The sequence below is a fragment of the Macaca nemestrina genome, chromosome 6, assembly GCF_043159975.1.
Source record: "Macaca nemestrina isolate mMacNem1 chromosome 6, mMacNem.hap1, whole genome shotgun sequence".
Lineage (NCBI taxonomy): Eukaryota > Metazoa > Chordata > Mammalia > Primates > Cercopithecidae > Macaca > Macaca nemestrina.
This window is the reverse complement of record NC_092130.1, coordinates 55,869,007-55,886,554: the sequence shown is the minus strand read 5'-3', so window position 1 is coordinate 55,886,554 and position 17,548 is coordinate 55,869,007. Positions and strand designations below refer to the sequence as shown.

General features: G+C 41.6%; 1 long non-coding RNA gene across 1 annotated transcript; it reads right to left on the bottom strand.

Moving 5' to 3' along the window:
* Window positions 1-13,753: 13,753 nt before the first annotated feature.
* Window positions 13,754-17,138, bottom strand: LOC139363783 (uncharacterized). The gene is made up of 3 exons (XR_011624716.1): window positions 16,463-17,138; window positions 16,094-16,175; window positions 13,754-13,927 (listed from the first exon to the last, which is right to left on the bottom strand). It is a non-coding gene; the product is annotated as an uncharacterized lncRNA (long non-coding RNA).
* Window positions 17,139-17,548: the final 410 nt, after the last annotated feature.

The window sequence follows — 17,548 nt, the reverse complement described above, 5'->3', positions numbered from 1 at the left end:
GACACTCACAAGTGTGTTTCCCATGGTCAGCCAGGCTCTCAGCTCCACGACCATGTCTCACCTTTCACATCTTTGGACATGCTCACTCATCTCTCATGGGGAAGACCTCTGCTTTGTTCACCTGGCAGGCTTTCACTTATCCTCCAAGATTCACTTCAATTGCCACCTTGCCTATGAAATCCCTTCACATCCTAGTACTTACCTGTTTTTGAACACTTGTTCCAATACACTGAAACTGTTTGTTGATATGCCCGTCTTCATACTACTTCATGACTCCCTTCCAGGACAGGGACCATGATGTCATTCACATATGCTGCACAGTGCCTGGCATAAACCATACTCCAATAAATGTTAACATAGTAATGGCTTAATTGTCTGCAGACATTTTCATAGACTAGGACACAAGAATCCAGGCTGCTTTTCTCAGCAGTACAACATTCTATTCAACCTCCTTAAGGCTTAGAATCTTTAAATATAAAATTATGACAATAAATGGTTAAAAGGGATCTGACTTTCTGTCCAGTTTCCAAATACAATTCTACAAATCTGTGATGTCTAGGATAGCAGCCATGGCCTTTCTTTTTTCAAGAAGGACACTTAAAGTTGTGAACACCAGAACACAAGTCTGCTAGGACCACCTGTGGCCTTTGGTTCTTTATATGTCAAGCTACCTAGGCCACTCCATGCTCATGAAGACGGGAGCATTCAATGAATGAACGAATAAATGAATGAATACAATCACCTTATTTATTATATCCTCCACTTTGAATAACAAATGTAAATCTTGGCATTGTGCCCCTGTTTCTAAAGCCTTTTTTTTAAAATCAAGGTAGATAGATTTAATAGCTAAAGTTGTTGTTAATTACATATACATATGCATACTGATAGGATCAGAACAGCAATTATATAGCAACACTGGAATCAATCCATAGAATTCTTAGTTTGATGATCAGAAAAAATTACTTTCAAAAGACTAAAAAGTCAATGATAGTTCATTTTAGTTTGCATTTGACTGACGTAAGAAAAACATATCATTGGCATCATATTTTCAATACTTCATCTTGCATAATAAGTGACGCGGGAAAGCTCAAAGGGATCCCAGAGAGCCACTTTCAAAGTCAGATGTCTAACGGGAGAATAGTGTCATAGCAGAGGGAAAATTAACTTTCATTAGTCAGTTTTGGAGGAAATATCTCAAAGCATAATGAAATAATATACATACAAGCATCACACTATTTTTGACAGCTTTAAAATGTGCACCCATACATTTTTAGTGGGTTGTTTTTGCCACAGATGAAAAGATGAGCATGACAGTAATGAAGTTGTAGAGATGCTTGATTCACTTTTTTCCCAGGCAGACCAATTAGTAATTGTAGCCTCTGAAAGAATCACTTTGTAGCTCTCTGTCAAGGGAAATACTGCCGAACGTCCCAGGAGGAAAAAAAAAAAAGATAGCATTTGATTTGCCCTGCTGTGACAGCTTTCCTTTTCTCTGAGAAAGATGCTGGCCTCCCTCACACTATGGCCCTGAAAGCTTGGTTTGAGGTTCCTCTCTTCAATGCATAATCCAGAGTATGCTGACGTCCGGCAAAGTGCCGCTGAAGAAATCCACTCCAGGTGCCAGGAGCTAGCAGAAAACAATATATTACTGATGCGCTAATCGGCAGCCTTTTTAGTTGTAAAAGAAATAAATGCCACCTCACACTGACTTAAGGCAAAAGGGGATCTGGTGACTCAAAGCCATCAAGAACCTGCCTGATCATCTCTCCTTTCTGCTTTCCTCTCCATCAGCTCCTATCTCCAGCAGGATCTCCTGTGTCATGGCCCAGATTTACACACTTTCAGCCTAGCAACCTATCCACGACATAGATCTTCTCTTTCATGATAACTTTGAACAAAGGTCCCAGGCAGGGCTGCCACTGTCCATTCTAGATCACATGACTATCACAAAATAACCTATTCCTGGTCACTGTAGCCAGAGAGATAGTACTCTGATTGTCAGGCCTAGGTCAGCTGGGGGCTCCTGGAGCTGGGAAGAGGGTTACTGAGAATGAAACAGGTAATCCTCTAACAAGAAACCAGGGCACTGCATCCAGAAGGGAAGGGATGCTGAGAAGGCAAAAAAAAAAAAAAAAAAAAAAGGTTGACTACAACGTTGAGTCACACTTTTTCTTCTAAGATGTAAACATGTTTTCTACATAATTAAAAGAAAAAGCAGAAATGAAGGCAGGGGGCATGTGCTTCTTCTCAACAGATGCACACTCCTGGGCTACCTCAACCACCTCACGATTTCACCTTACAGCTGTCCCTCCTAGAGTTCCCCAAATCCTCCATGTAAGATCAAAAAAAAACAAGCAGCCTGCTGGTCATCCTCACCCGCATGATCAGCAGTCACTTCAAGCTGAACTCATCCACAACAGACCTCACCACATGTGCACGGAGCCTACTACTTCTCCTGGAGTCTCTATTTCAGCAAGTGCAACCACCATTGCCATCACCCTAGTGACCTCGAAATAACCAATCCCTGCCCTTATCTCATCTCCCACCTTCAGTGCCACCCATCCCACAGCAATCGCCAAATCCTGCCAATTCTTCCTTCTAAATGTAGTGTTCTTCTAAGTTGTCCCTTCAGCTCCATCTTTAGTCCCACAGGTCAGGGTCCTCATCATGTCTCGTGTGGAACCCGAAGGGATTCTAAGAGGCTCTTCCGGCCTGTGCCTTCTTCCCTCCTGAGTGGCTGCCAGAAGGATCCTCCCCTCCCTCAAATCTGACCAAGTCACTCCCCACTCTTCAACCTTGCAGGAGTTCTCCTTCATCTACCCCTGTGGTTTCCCAATGAAACTTACATAGAAGCCCAGGGTATTAATTTCCAATGGCTGTTGTAACAAATTACCACGAACTTCATGGTTTCAAGCAACGCAAGTTAATTCTCTCAGCTTTCTAGAGGCCAGAAGTCCCAAATCAAAGTGTGGTCAGGGCTGGCTCCTTCTGGAGGCTCTGAAGGAGAGTCCATTGCACGCCTCTCTCCTAGCAGCTGCTAACTGTGGCAATCCTTGGTGTCCATGGCTTGTAGACACATCCCTTCACTCTCTGCCTACATCTTCACATGGCCTTCTCCACTGTGTTTCTCCTCAGGGTCTGTATGTCTCAAATCTCCCTTATAAAAACACTAGTCATTGGATTTAGGATCCAATTAATCCACCCATTTAATCCAAAATGATATCTTGAGATCTTTAATTACATCTGCAAAGACCCTGTTTCCAAATAAGGTCACATTGACAAGTACCAGGGATTAGAATTTGGGCGTATATTTTGGGGGAATGCAATTTAACTAGCAACACCCAATATATGCAATAACGGTTACAAGATAAATCCCAAGCCCTCATAAATGTTTTTTTTGGAGATGGAGTGTCACTCTGTTGCCCAGGTTGGAGTGCAATGGTGGTCAGCTCACTGCAACCTCCACCTCCTGGATTCAAGTGATTCTCCTGCCTCAGCCTCCCAAGTAGCTGGGATTACAGGTTCACACCACCACACCCAGTTAATTTTTTGTATTTTTAGTAGAAATGGGTTTTCACTATGTTGGCCAGGCTAGTCTTGAACTCCTGACCTCAGGTGATCCACCCGTCTCGGCCTCCCAACGTGCTGGGATTGCAAGTATGAGCCACCGTGCCCACCCCCCCTTGTAAATCTTGATCCCATGGTTACTGTGACTTGGGCCCATCCTCCTTCGATCTAGCTCCCCTCCATTGGCTATCTCCATCATCATTGGCTCTCCTCCTGGCTTTGTGCCCCAGTCCTACCCAAGGCTATTTTCTACCCCTGTGTCTTTTCCCCTTCTGAAACTTCTACCTGGGATGTTTTTCCTGACTTGCTCCCATATCACCTGAATGTGACCATCCTAGGACTAAGATACCAAAACAGAGGTCTTACTGGCAATCAGAAGCAAAACTTAACACTACAGCTGGAATTGGCTTTTCAATGTTTAAGAAAAAATCTAACCAATTGCCACTTTTTTAAAACAAGGATATTCGTATATTAAAAAATCGGAATTCCCAGCTTCTCTTTGGCAGCATTAGCCTGGTTTCTGGCGTAGTAGCGTGAGTCCAGAGCTACGAGTAGCAGGGCTGCCCACCTTGGCCTTCATGTATTCTGCAATTCACATCCAGTTTATCTCCAGGCCTCTGGCACTTACCGCATTAGCACTGGTCCTGTAGGCCCTTGAGTTCATCCTCTGCCTTAAGATTTCTCTCCTAGACTGAGCTGCCTTTTCTACAGGGAAACCTCAGCTCACCCTGCCCCTCCAGCCTCCCATTTGTTCTGGTCTTGCTTCACCACCTGCCCCAAGGAGAGGCCACTTCAAGCACACACAAAATCTCCCTCATGACCTGGCACTGTTTCCTGTTCTCTCCCTACCACTCTCTTTCACAATATACTATATATCCTATACATTATGTATTATACATTAATTACAAAATTAATCCATAAACCGCAGCATCAAGACCAAAGTAAGGCACCACTGCCCATGCCCAAACGCCTGCATACCTTTCCCATTTCCTGGCTGTTGTAGCTCGTCATTTTACCCTGGTGTTACCAATACTAAAATGGCATGGAGGTTGGAAAAGAAAATGGTAGGATTTATCTTACTCCATATATCCATCCAGCAATCCAGCTATTCCTCACTTTCTACCTAAATTTCTGAAAAAATAGAAACTGGCAGCCAGCTACCCAGATAAATTTTAATTAAAAGAGTAAATTAGGCCAGGTATGGTGGCTTACACCTGGAATCCTAGCACTTCGGGAGGCAGATTACCTGAGGTCAGGAGGCTGAGACCAGCCTGGCCAACATGGCAAAACCCCATCTCTACTAAAATACAAAAAAATTAGCTGGGCATGGTGGTGTGTGTCTGTGATCCCAGCTACTTGGGAGGCTGAGGCAGGAGAATCACTTGAACCCGAGAGGTGAAAGTTGCAGTGAGCTGCGATCGCACCACCGCACTCCAGCCTGGGTGACAAAGCCGGACTCCACCTCAGATAAATAAATAGTAGATTGCTTCAATTATTCCTCTGCCTTCTTTGTAAACTTGCTCTCTGGAGGCAGCTCAAGAGATAGCCAAACTCTCTCCAGGATTTTCACCAAAGCATGTTGCCAAGCCCCTTGCTGAAGAAAGCCTCCCCATACCCCAGCACTCCTGAGTCTGTCCTTTACTTTGAAACAGTCAAGATAGGTTGTATACGGCAAGATAAAATGCCAGGATGGGGACATTTGTTCTGCCCAGCTTCCAAGCTTGCCCTCGTGTGCCATACGTCAGATTTCTAAGAACACTGTTCATTTTTCCAAAAATGAGCCTCACACATTCACAGGAACTTCCTGTCCCCACCAAAGCATTCTTCATAACCAAGCAGACAAAAGAGAAATGTTGGGAAATGATCTCGTGCTCAGAATCCGTGTCAGCAAATGCCTTATGATCAGGAAGTGAGTGTTATTTAAGTGTGAGATGGTTCCTCTCTAAAACAATGGTGCCCAGAAAATAACTACAATCATGTTATTTTATTACTTTGCCTTTGTGCTTGTATATTTTTAACCACTGCATGGTGCTTTTTGCACCTATATTGTACTTTATTATACCCTGAAGGTATCACTTAAGTGTATATTTTCATTTTAGGGCATATGGTTTGCAGTTTTTCAACAATTGAAATAAGTTGGAGTTGGAGTAAAGTAATTTGAGAAGAGGCCAGTCTTGGAAGTCTGTACTTTTAAAGACTTTGAGTTTGGGGAAAACATTTGTTTTACTTATTTACTGTGGTTAAAAGGACCATTACATTTGCTTGTTAATCAGTCATAATCTGAGAAAGGATAGCTTCTTTAGAGCCTCAGAAAATGGCCCTCTGGCCACCAACATATTTTCCATTTCGGCTCTGTAATAAAACAGTATTCAGTAAATGAAAGACATTGGCATTTGTTTGGATTTCTTTTTTGAACTTTTTATATAAAACACGTCTGTTCCATTAGGATAATCCTATTTGACTTGCTTCTCTCAGTCAAAGAAAAGGAAAAAACTATTATGAGAGAGCCAGGAACAAAGGATTTCCCACCCCTGGTTGGGCTTTTGATCCTCACATGGTCATAACAGGCCTCCGGCAGTAGCCAATAACTTCCGGCTTCAAAGGAGGGGAAGCAGGCTTAAAATGAATGCACCGCCCAATGATGCCATGAGGTTTGGGCTGGCAGATTGCTCTCCTGACCCCTGTGTACAATCACTTTCTGCCCTCTGTGATGGATACAATTACAACTGTTTTTACCTACAGAGAAACCCCCACTACTATTTTATGGCCAGTGAATTTGCCTGCCCGTGTCTAATACAGTCATGGTGTTGAACTCGACCATGTCGCACTATGCTTATGTTAAGATTATCAAAGAATGTGGAGCACTGAGTCCCTTTTGTTTTTTATAAAAAATACCAGAGCAGAAACCAATAGTTTGTCAAACAATTCACCATAGCAAGATTTTAATAAATGAGTCTTTTTGCTGAGATAGCAATTGCTTTACACAGAAAAAAGATATAAATTCCATGCTGCCCTGGATCTACCCAAACAAGAAAAAACATTCATAATTCTGGAAATTTTCTAGTTCAGCAACTCTATCAACTTTCAATTAACCTCAGAAGCCAGGCCATTACTGCTGCCAGATTAGCTCAAAAACTCTCCAGGACCCTTTAACTCTTTACACCGGGCCTTTTCCACATTTATTTGTCTATTTCTTCTTTCTCTACTCTGCCTCCTCCGCCTCCTCCACTTTCTACTCCTTTATATCCTTCTTGATCTACCACACCTCAGTGGTGAAGGTGGGCAAAGATGGCTGCCATTGTGGTATCAGCAGGAACTAAACTTACTTGGGAAGTCAGACAAGGGGATGCAATCCCCATAAACATGGAAAATGCATATTGATTCTATGTTATCAAGCTCCGCCTTTCCCATAGGTTGCACGTGGCAAGATAAAATGCCAGGATGGGGACATTTGTACTGCCCAGCTTCCAAGCTTGCCCTCATGTGCCATATGTCAGATTTCTAAGAACACTGTTCATTTTTCCAAAAATGAACCTCACACATTCATAGGGCAGCTCAAACTTCCTGTCCCCACCAAAGCATTCTTCATAACCAAGCAGACAAAAAAAGAGTTGTTGGGAAACGATCTCGTGCTCAGAATCCATGGCAGCAAATGCCTTATGATCAGGAAGTGAGTGTTATTTAAGTGTGAGATGGTTCCTCTCTAAAACAATGGTGCCCAGAAAATAACTATAATCATGTTATTTTATTACTTTACCGTCATGCTCGTGTATTTTTAACCACTGCACTGTGCAAAGGAACTCCTTGCTCTTCTCTTTCATGAGTTTTCTTTGTTTCTACCCACTTTCCCCCATCTTTGCTACCCTTCTTTGAAGTATTTGCTCATATCATTCTCCCTTTACAGAATGCCCTCCCTGAATCTATTTATATAAATCTACTCTTCACTTCAAAATACAACTTAATTGCTTCTCTTTTTCCAAGCATTCTATGATCAAAAGAGCAGGTCATGGACTTCTCTGCCTTGAATTCATGTAGCACTCACTGTCCAGAGCAAGGTTTTCATTCACGCAACGGAACTTGTTTAAGCACCTACTATATCCTTAACATAATGCCAAGCCCTGCACTGTATGACATTTTCTAAATGAATAAAATCTACTTTATCAAAGAAGAAAAGATATCACATGACACAAATATCTATACAACAATGTAGAAGATGATGAATGTCTTGAAAGATACATAATTTTATAATTCAAAAGAAGGAGACAGATGACTTCTCTCCAGGGAAATTGCTTCAAGGATTTGTTTGCTGTGCCAGTCTAGAAGGAATGCTGATCTCTATCACATTATTATTTGTGGCCCTGGAGTCATCCCTCTTGCCTTTCATCATTTGTTGCCTTGCATTGTTCACTTGCATTTTTAGATGCTTCTGTCTTGCCACTATAACTAGATATGAGCTCGAAATGAACTGAAATCTTGCCTTATATTTTATATGGTTCCCTCACTACGCTTTATCTAATAGTTACACAGTAAATATTTTTTAACCCAACAAACCCTTATTTAACCCCTACTGATTTCCAGACTCTGTGCAGGGTAGTTAAGGATGGCAGCCAACTTCCGCAGAGAGAGACCTGGCCAGGAACCATTCCACTATGGAGGTGAAGAATAAACAGAACTTTATAGATGAGTGATGGTTTACCAGATGGACAAGGAGAGAAGTATTCCTGATGCAAGAAGAGGTTGTCCAAAGGCCTGACAAACCAAGAAATAGGAAACAGAAATTGAGGCAGGAGAGGTCTTTATTGGCCATACTAATATCTTACCCTAGAGTCTCTGACATCCACAAAAAAATGTAGTATTATTGCAGTGAGATGAAATTGGGCCACTGCACTCCAGCCTGGGCAATAGTGTCAGACTCAGTCTCAAAAAAGAAAAGAAAAGAAAAGAAAAGAAAAAGAAATGCAGAATTAGCTCAACCACTATTCTTATTTTTATGTTAAATGTAGAATTTGTAACATTGTATTGTAAATTATAAAACAGAACAAAAATTCTATTTTCAGGTTGTAGTTTTTCCTTACCTTCAATCTGACAAGATCATCTAAATCCGTGTCTCCCTTAAATAAACAATTTGGTCAGTTAGCCCATCCTAGGGTCACCACTTCTCCAGATTATTAAAGAGAAATTAATTTAACAAACAGATGTCTTCTTATCAGATACAATACTGTCCCTTCCTAAAGAAGCATTCCAAGCAAGATTCCTTTAGAGCAACCACATAAATTAGCACTGGCACTTGAAGTTGTAAATCAAGAAGCATTTTTTGGTAAAAGTTCTAGCCAATGGCTACTTCCACGTGGCTTCTCTGAGATTTGCCAGTATTTCCAGAAGGAAGGAAGCAACTGTATGAAATTTGATCTCCATAGTTGGACTTCGTAATCACTTTGTCACTGGCTACCCTTCCCCACTGCTATCCTTTCATGAAAGTCAAAAGTTTCTTTCTCATCCCAAAACCTTCTGGAGATTCCTGTCTTATGAACTATGAAAATGTATGTTACTGGACAAGTACATATTTCATTTGAAATCCCATCTATGTTTTAATAAATGCATTATTCCTAATATAATACCACATATACTGGACATGTTTGTCTGGATCAGACTTATTTTTTTCCCAAAGGCTATAGGACAAGAGACATTTAAAATTTAAGTAGGCCATAGGCTACTTAAGGCTATAGGACAAGAGACATTTAAAATTTAAGATGAAAGGGATTTGGTTTTAAAAGGTTACTAAGAAAGCTATTAGTAGAACAATTTCAAAGGTGGCTACTCTGTGGACATTTCTATATTTTTATTGGGTACAAATTGGACAATGGAAAGCATTTAATTGACAAGTTGGGGGGAATACAAATAAGTGTGAATTTTATGCTTAGCTAATAAGCATACAAAACAAATTATGTGAAAATTTTGTCTAAAGGAGAATGGAATATAATTTCAAGAAACTCTCTAAGTGACTCAAGGGATATTAATGACCACACAGAAAAGTGGGAAGTAAATGTAACATGTAGCAGAGCAGGGTTGGAGTCAGACACTCATACCACGGATAACTATTTGTCATTTTCCCCGTGACCCCATAGCTCTCCAAGCTCCTACGTAGAAGAGAGTTTCTGTGTGGAGTAGCAATAGCCATGTTTTCACCAACTCTGAAACAATCCAATTTGAATCTACCCTTCATGAAGAGGGCTGCCTATTCTCTAATAACAGAAGTTTCCCCCTTCTTTCCTCTTCTAAGTCCTGTGCTCAGGCTTAAAGCCACAGTAAAGAATCAACTGACACCATTCAGGCAATAGTTTCTAGCAAAATCTGACTCCTCCCTATGCCATGTGTCATTTAAGGCAATCAGTGCGTCACTGAGACCTACAAAGGTCCTGGCTACTCATCACTCCTGCTCTTCCCTGAGCAGCCCCTTGCTCCTCTCACTTCACTTCCAAGCCCTTTTAGGATCAGCCTGCTTGAGACTGCTCCTGACAGCTGTGTATGGCACAGCTTCCTTCCCCACTACACCTGCCTTCCCGCATTACACCTCTCCAAGGCATTAGCTCACATCGATAATCACTGAGCAGATCTGCTCTGCTGCCAGCTATGCAGGGACAGGACTGAGTAGGAATCAATATATCCCAGGACCAACTAGAAGACAAGCGACATCAACATTTCTGCCCTTTGAGAGAGTCAGGACGCTGGGAAAGAGAGACAAAGGGGCTGAGGGAGGGGGGTTGAATCAGTCTGGGCTCAGTAGGGTGTGCTTGTGGAGTGCCAGCCCTGAAGTTATTGCTCTTTCAAAGTCAGATAAAAAAATAACATGAGACAATTTGTTCAATTTAGTCCATCTTCTCCATAGGGAAGAGAAAAGTGGAACCAGCTTTGCCAACATGGCAAGTTCAGCCAGTAAACTGGGTTCTCCATGACTTTGATCTGAAAGAGCCTGTATAGCCACGGTGTTGGCAGTTTTGTCACACTTAGAGCTGGAGGGCAATCACTGGGGCTGTCCTCGGGGGAGTGGCCTGGGCTACCATATTGGAAGCAACAGGATGGTCCATTGGTTGTTTTAGCTGGGGTTTTACGCTAGGAACTTAATTACTAAGCATAAAGAGGAAGATTTCCTCAGCTCTCATGATCCACCATATGAAGGCGATTTGTTAGAAGAAAAAAAAGACATTTAATGACCTCTCTTTAGGGTCTCTTAGACCCACATCATCCTCCACATCTAGGTGAGAGGCTCCCTTCAGATGAATGGACTAAAGCCTAGGATTATAACCAATCACGTCCCTCAACTCTCCCTCCTCCTGTTCCTCACAACTTAATTAATGCCATAACCAACACCCCTGTTGCCTAATCCAGGAAACTCAAACCCTACTTTGTCTCTACAACTAGCACCTCCTATTCAATCTATCACAAAATCCTATTGAATCTGCCTTCTAAACATCATCCTTGTTTCAACTCTAGCTTGGGCCACCATCGTCTCCTGTCCATCCTGCACAGGTCCAGAGAAGTATACTCTCAAAATGTAAACAGAATTATGTCGCCCTCTTCCAGATTAAAATCTATCAATTCCTTTTCACTGGTTGTCATTAGGATAGTCTAAACTCCTGACTCTTGCCAGCAAGGCTCTTCATGGTCCAGCTTTTGCTAGTGTTTCAGATCACATCTCCTTGTATTTACATTTCATCCCTCCACATACCAGTCCACTCACACATACAAACACATATGCAAACACATAATACACTCCATGATTTAGCCATATTAAATATTCAGCTCTTTGAATGAGTCACACTTTTTCCCTTACCTTGCTGAATACTTTACCCTCACCTTATAGGATACTCTTCCTCCTACTCATTAGTACTTACCTTACAAGTCAGTTCCTCTGGGAAGCTTTCCGTGAACAACCGACCGGTATCTTCATAGTTTTTAGAGAAGTTTGGTGCAAGATATAATTATGACTGCTGATTGCATTCAGATGCATTTAATTTTAGTAGCATCTCCTATTTGCATATCTACCTGGTAAGTAACCATGGAACACAAATGACGTTTTATTCTTGTCCCTTGTGTTCTCAGCATAACCCTCTTAAATAATTCTGCCTTCCTGGGAAATGTGGTGTACTATAAACTTTCGCTGTGCAAACTTAGGCACTTTACAGGGCTGTGCAGCAACTGATTTATGCATTCTTTGTATAAAACATTTAATTGACTCAAATTGCAAAACGGAAGAGATGTGTATTTGACGGCAACTATCTACAAAAGGAGTAATACATTTGCCACCAGATGATCATAATTGCACTTCACAAAAACTGGAAGATTTCACCATTATGTATTTTTGTTATTTTTAAAAGCCTCTTTGGTAAACACAGCCTCTGGCCTTGCGGTCTTCACTAGCTAGCTCCATTTGATTGTGATTGTTCATCTTCATTAGGAGCTTCACCTGTAATTGAGTGTATTTAAGAGAAAACCTGGTGGGTATTTTAACACAACTTGCAGTTGCTTTCATGCTCCAAATCAGAGATTCTATCCTGTTGATTTTGCTCATTCCTAAGTTATTTCTTTGACTTGGCCACTTGAATAAATTCTTATATTTGGATCCATCCTAAACGGAAGCCTGGTATTCAAGATATTATTTGATCAATATCTTAAGAGTTTAATGGCCTTCATTTATTCTCCTCCATTTCAGTTTTACAGGTGTGTTTTAAACTTCAAAGGCCTTCCAAGTAACTCAGATGTACTATAACTTCTCCTATCATCTGAAAAAGATGGCCCGCTCACTGAGGTTTGGAAATATTTTGCTCTATAGAGACTCAAAGATACATGTTAGGCTCTTTCAAGATGCACAAAAGAGACGTGCTCAGGTTACTTGTAAAAGGTCATGGGATTTGTTGTACATGTTTATTAACCAGAGTTCTTTTCATCCTCTCTTCATTATGGTAGAGGCTCCCCTATCAACCTCACTCCCTGGACTCTCTTTCCCTCATTCAAATAACAAGGCTCATGGCATTCACTGCCTCAAGGGAGGGTTACTGCAGTAAAAAGTAAAGAAAAATAAAGTCTGACTGGGTAGAGTTTCAAGGTTCTGGTATCCTGAGAAGAGCCAGAAATCAAATACATGAAAAAGCAAAAGGAATAAGAACTACTGCCCCTTCCCCTGCGTATACATCAAGATCACCTTGGCTTCCCAAGGGTGGGGAAAGAAGGGTGCTGAGGGAAGGAACCAAAGGAAAGGGACATGTACAGGTTTGCAATGAGAAGGGGCTTGGAGTGACCGTGAGGCAGCAGTGACATCAGGTCCCTGGGTTGCCTGGCCTCTCCTCCTTCAGTATCCCCTGTATTGTCAGCAGCAAGCAGCTTCTGGGAACTGCTCACCTCTGCAGACTGTCTAGTCCTTACCTGCAAGCAATGCACCCCGCTTCTCTAAAGAACTGTGCTGTCTCTCCTTCCCATATCGCACCCCACAAAAACCCCCTGTGACAGCAGGCAGTACTTCCTCAGTGAACCTCTGGGAGTACAATGCCAATCTGGCCCCAGATGTTGTCAGTCTCAACAACCTACCCAGTTTCAATAAGCCTCAAAGAAGGACAGGGAATTGGATACCCCGTGGGGAACAAGTAGGATGAAAAGAAACGTCCCTGCACCTGTACGCGGATACAACTGGGCTTAAGCTTCCTCAAACCCCACTTCCTTCTCACCCTCGGCCCCTGAACCAGGAAATGGTAAAACACACTATTAAATAAGAATTCACAGGAAAGCCAGGAAGTCAGCAAATCATCCCAATTAAGCCCAGCCAAACCTCACAGAGGCCAGAATATCATTCAAGACACAATGCCACCAAGAGCAGCCACGAAACCATCTTGTCCCCTCAGCAGCTAACTTCTGCTGTTGCCCTCTCAGGTGCTGCACAAGAGTGGGTGATGCAGCTTCTCTCCCTGTAGCTGAGTCTCTAATTGGTCTCCCTCTGCTGTAACCAACTAATGCCAAGAGTCTGAAGTTCAAAGCCATTCAAGTGACAAAGTGGCAGGGTTGGCCGGTTAGCTCATGAAGAGCTGAAATGAAGAGTAGGGCCACACTCTTTTTAGGTCACATGTCAGCCTGAGTCAGCTGCCATTGGAGAGAACACCAGTTACTGGTCAAGTCCAGTGAAACCAAACCCAGAAGAAGGACTGTGGTGTGGTGACTATGCCGAGACTTCACAGAAAGAAACAGAGTAACTGTCAGGTGCTTTACATACCAGGCTAGGAAAGGATGTTAGGATTAAAATGCTGTCTGCATTTCAGTTCCTAGGACCCAAAAGCCAGAGATGAAGTAATCCAGCTGATGTCACACAACTCATCTGGAATAAAAAAACAGGTTTTATTGTAGAACTCAAAGTATACAGTACACGTATAAAATGAGGGGCATACATAACACTTGTCAAGTTTGCCAAAATTCCAATGCCTTTTTTTTCTGATGTGTCCAGATAGAGATGTGGCAGCATTGCCCATGCAGAAGGCACAATACCTGAAAAGCGGATGACTTGGTTCTCAAATGCAACCAAGAATGCATTTAGGAGGCCAAGGCAGGAAGATTGCTTGAACCCAGGAGTTCAAGATCAGTCTAAGCAACATAGTGAGTCCCTGTCTCTACAGAAAAAAAAAAAAAAAAAAGCTGTGCATGGTAGTGTGCACATAGGTAGTCCCAACTACTTAAGAAGATGAGGTAGGAGGATTGCTTGAACCCAGGAAGTTTGGGCTGCAGTGAGCCATGATGGCAATGCTGCACTCCAGCCTGAACAGCAGAGCAAGACTCTGTCTCAAAAAAAAAAAAAAAAAAAAAAAAACAATGCATTAAGGAACAAGGGCTAACTCTCCTGGACTAGAAGGTTTGTAAGTCCTTGAGCCTAGCCAGCAGTATCTCTCTCCCACAGGGTACGAAGGAGATTACAAAGGCTGCGGCTGCTCCACAAGCCAAAATCACTAGTGTCTAGGCCCATGTGCATTTGTGGCATGGGCTGAATACTGGAGGCCCTTGGACTTTGCAAAGTGTCTCATGTCTATGCAATGCTCTCTTCAGTTGCCTTTTCTGTACTGGCAAAAGACTGGTTACATTCATGCCCAAGGATATGAACTTGAGCTATTCAAGATGTTTTACAACCATTTCTGTGATAACTCCGTGAACACACACTCAAAAGCCATAGATTCTGTACAATTGCGTACTATACTTAATAAGGCTTTGGGGGTAGTGTTGGGACAAAATCTATGGAACTTTGTCACTAAAGCCCTAAGAAAAACAATAACAACTCTCATAAATATACAGTCACAGTTAACTTTCTATTGGCATTAGCACTCAATGCCACAGTTTATCATTTGCAATCTTAACCTGAAACTTCTGCTTCCTCCTCCTTAATGAAATAAGCTCTTGAAGGCATGATGTGCTTCTAATAGAGACCAGTTTCATCAAAATCAAAAACTATATCCTTTGTTTTAATACAGAAAGAATTTTTCTTTTTTGAGATGGAGTCTTGCTCTGTTGCCCAGGCTGGAGTGCAGTGGCCCAATCTCGGCTCACTGCAAGCTCCACCTCCCGGGTTCACACCATTCTCCTGCCTCAGCCTCCCAAGTAGCTGGGACTACAGGCAACCGCCACCAAACCTGGCTAATTTTTTTGTATTTTTAGTAGAGGCAGTGTTTCATCGTATTAGCTAGGATGGTCTCGATCTCCTGACCTCATGATCCACCCGCCTCGGCCTCCCAAAGTGCTGGGATTACAGGCGTGAGCCACCGTGCCTGGCCTACAGAAAGAAATTTTTTTAGTCTTTTTATCTACACCCTCAGCTTCCTCAGATAGCTTAACACATTGAAAAATATCATAGTTCTTAAAGCCAGTAAATCAGCCATGGTGTTAAAAATAGACCAAAAGAGTAGAATGGATTCATCTCTTTGCACTTTCTATTAAGATATGCATTAGGTCTCTCAAATTAAAACCAGAGCAGAAATTCTCCAAAGCTAGCAACCAGAAATGCAGGTAAAATCTAGATAAAGGAATAAGCATCCCCAGAGCTTTTATCTCATTAAAAAAAAAAAAAAGACAAGGATGAGGGAGGTGAAAGGAGATGGGATCATCTGGGTTCTGACAGTCACATGAACACTGATGGTGAGGAGGTGAAGATGAGGACTTTAGTAAAGGAATAATGTTCTCATCATAAATTCAAACTATTTTCATGCTGTTTCTTGCCCTTGTTCCTTGTCAAACCACCTCCTATGCCTCTGTGGTACACATCCCCTATAAAAATGACTGATCCAGTCTAACCCATCAGGCACGCATAGGTCAGCACCATGTGAGAAACTCCCTCGGGTGCTATCTCAGCACCAAGGAGAGCTCCAGGCCAATTGCGATAGTAGGCCATTTGTGCTTTTCCTTCTGAGCAACTAAGGAAAATCCAGTCCATCTCACTCCTTCACTTAGCTTTTGGTGTGCATGTACTCCAGGAGGATTTCAATTTTATATCTCAATAACTTACGTCATTCCTCTCCCAGATTAGGCAGGTCCCATCCCACTGCATTTCACCAGAATGCTATTCCAAAATGTGGTCTGGATCCAGGCTAGGGTAAAACAAAAGAATTCAATTTAGAGAAACAATGAAAGTGTAATGTCTAACTGAGAATGGAAGTGATGGTGGCCCATGTGTGCCCTGTGTATGTTTGTGTTAGTGTGTATGCATGTGTGTGTGTAAAATCAATCTTCCACTCACAAAAGTCATTTTATGGGGATAAAACTATTCACCTTTCATCTAACAATTTGAAATTAAGATATTATTAATTATACACTAGGCAGGTTTTCTCTCAGTTGAAAACATGAGCAATTTACATTATAATACAAGCACACTCACGTTAGCTTTCCATTTTACTTGTATCGACTCCTATTTATTTCTTCATGAGACTTGTTTTTTTCTTCCCCTTCAAAAAAAGAGAACATGAAAATAAAATAATGGCATAACAGAAAATAAGCTGTGATTTAGGTTGCCTTTTTATCTTCTTTTATTTCAAAAGAATGATCTGGAACAAGGAATACTTTTGTGAGGTAAAACAGATGATCCTCTAAGAGGACTGCACAGTCTGTGAGTATTATTGATTTTTCTTCCTAAGTCATTTCAGCGATACAATCTTGAGCTGAGTGACCATCGATAGTAAATGATTTCCAGCCAGACACTCAATCGTCAGACCTGCTTCTCTCAAAGGTTTAGCACTTCTGGTGAAAATACATACATGGATTCTGAAGCAGTAATATTGTGTGATAGAAAATGTCAACTTCAGAGGATTTTTACTTATTATAATAAGCCCTGTAACTGGAATTACAAACAAGAAAGTGAAAAGGAAACCACAGTTTCTGCTAGTTTTTTAAAAAATGTTTTTCTTCAAGGTTTGGGAAATTACAATAAGTAACTAGATCTATTGCTTCCTAAACCTTAAAGCCAAAAAGGAACAATTTAAATCACTCAAGATCAAGATCTCTTGTATCAAAGAATGTATAATGAGACTACATGTCAACGTCATGAGTAGCAGCACCACCACCTTGAGAGATCAATGATGTAATGATCCATGGGTAATAGGGTTCAAGGGACATTTTCTCCAATCCCTGGCAAGCTCCTGCTGAAGCTCCAACCTAAACCATATTCAAGCCAAAAGCTTTGAAGAATTCAACACCAGTCTTTTTCTTGAGTTCTATAAAATGCTAAGAGTCTGACCACGAAATTCAAGTTTCAACACAGCTCTTGGAAACCCAGCAACAAAAGTCCAAACCTTCATCCTTCAGGTTGAATGTATAATTTCCCAACCATACTTGTATCGACTCCTATTTATTTCTTCATGAGACTTGTTTTTTTCTCCCTGCTCAAAAAAAGAGAGACTTGAAAATAAAATAATGGCATAACAGAAAATAAGCTGTGATTTAGGTTGCCTTTTTATCTTCTTTTACT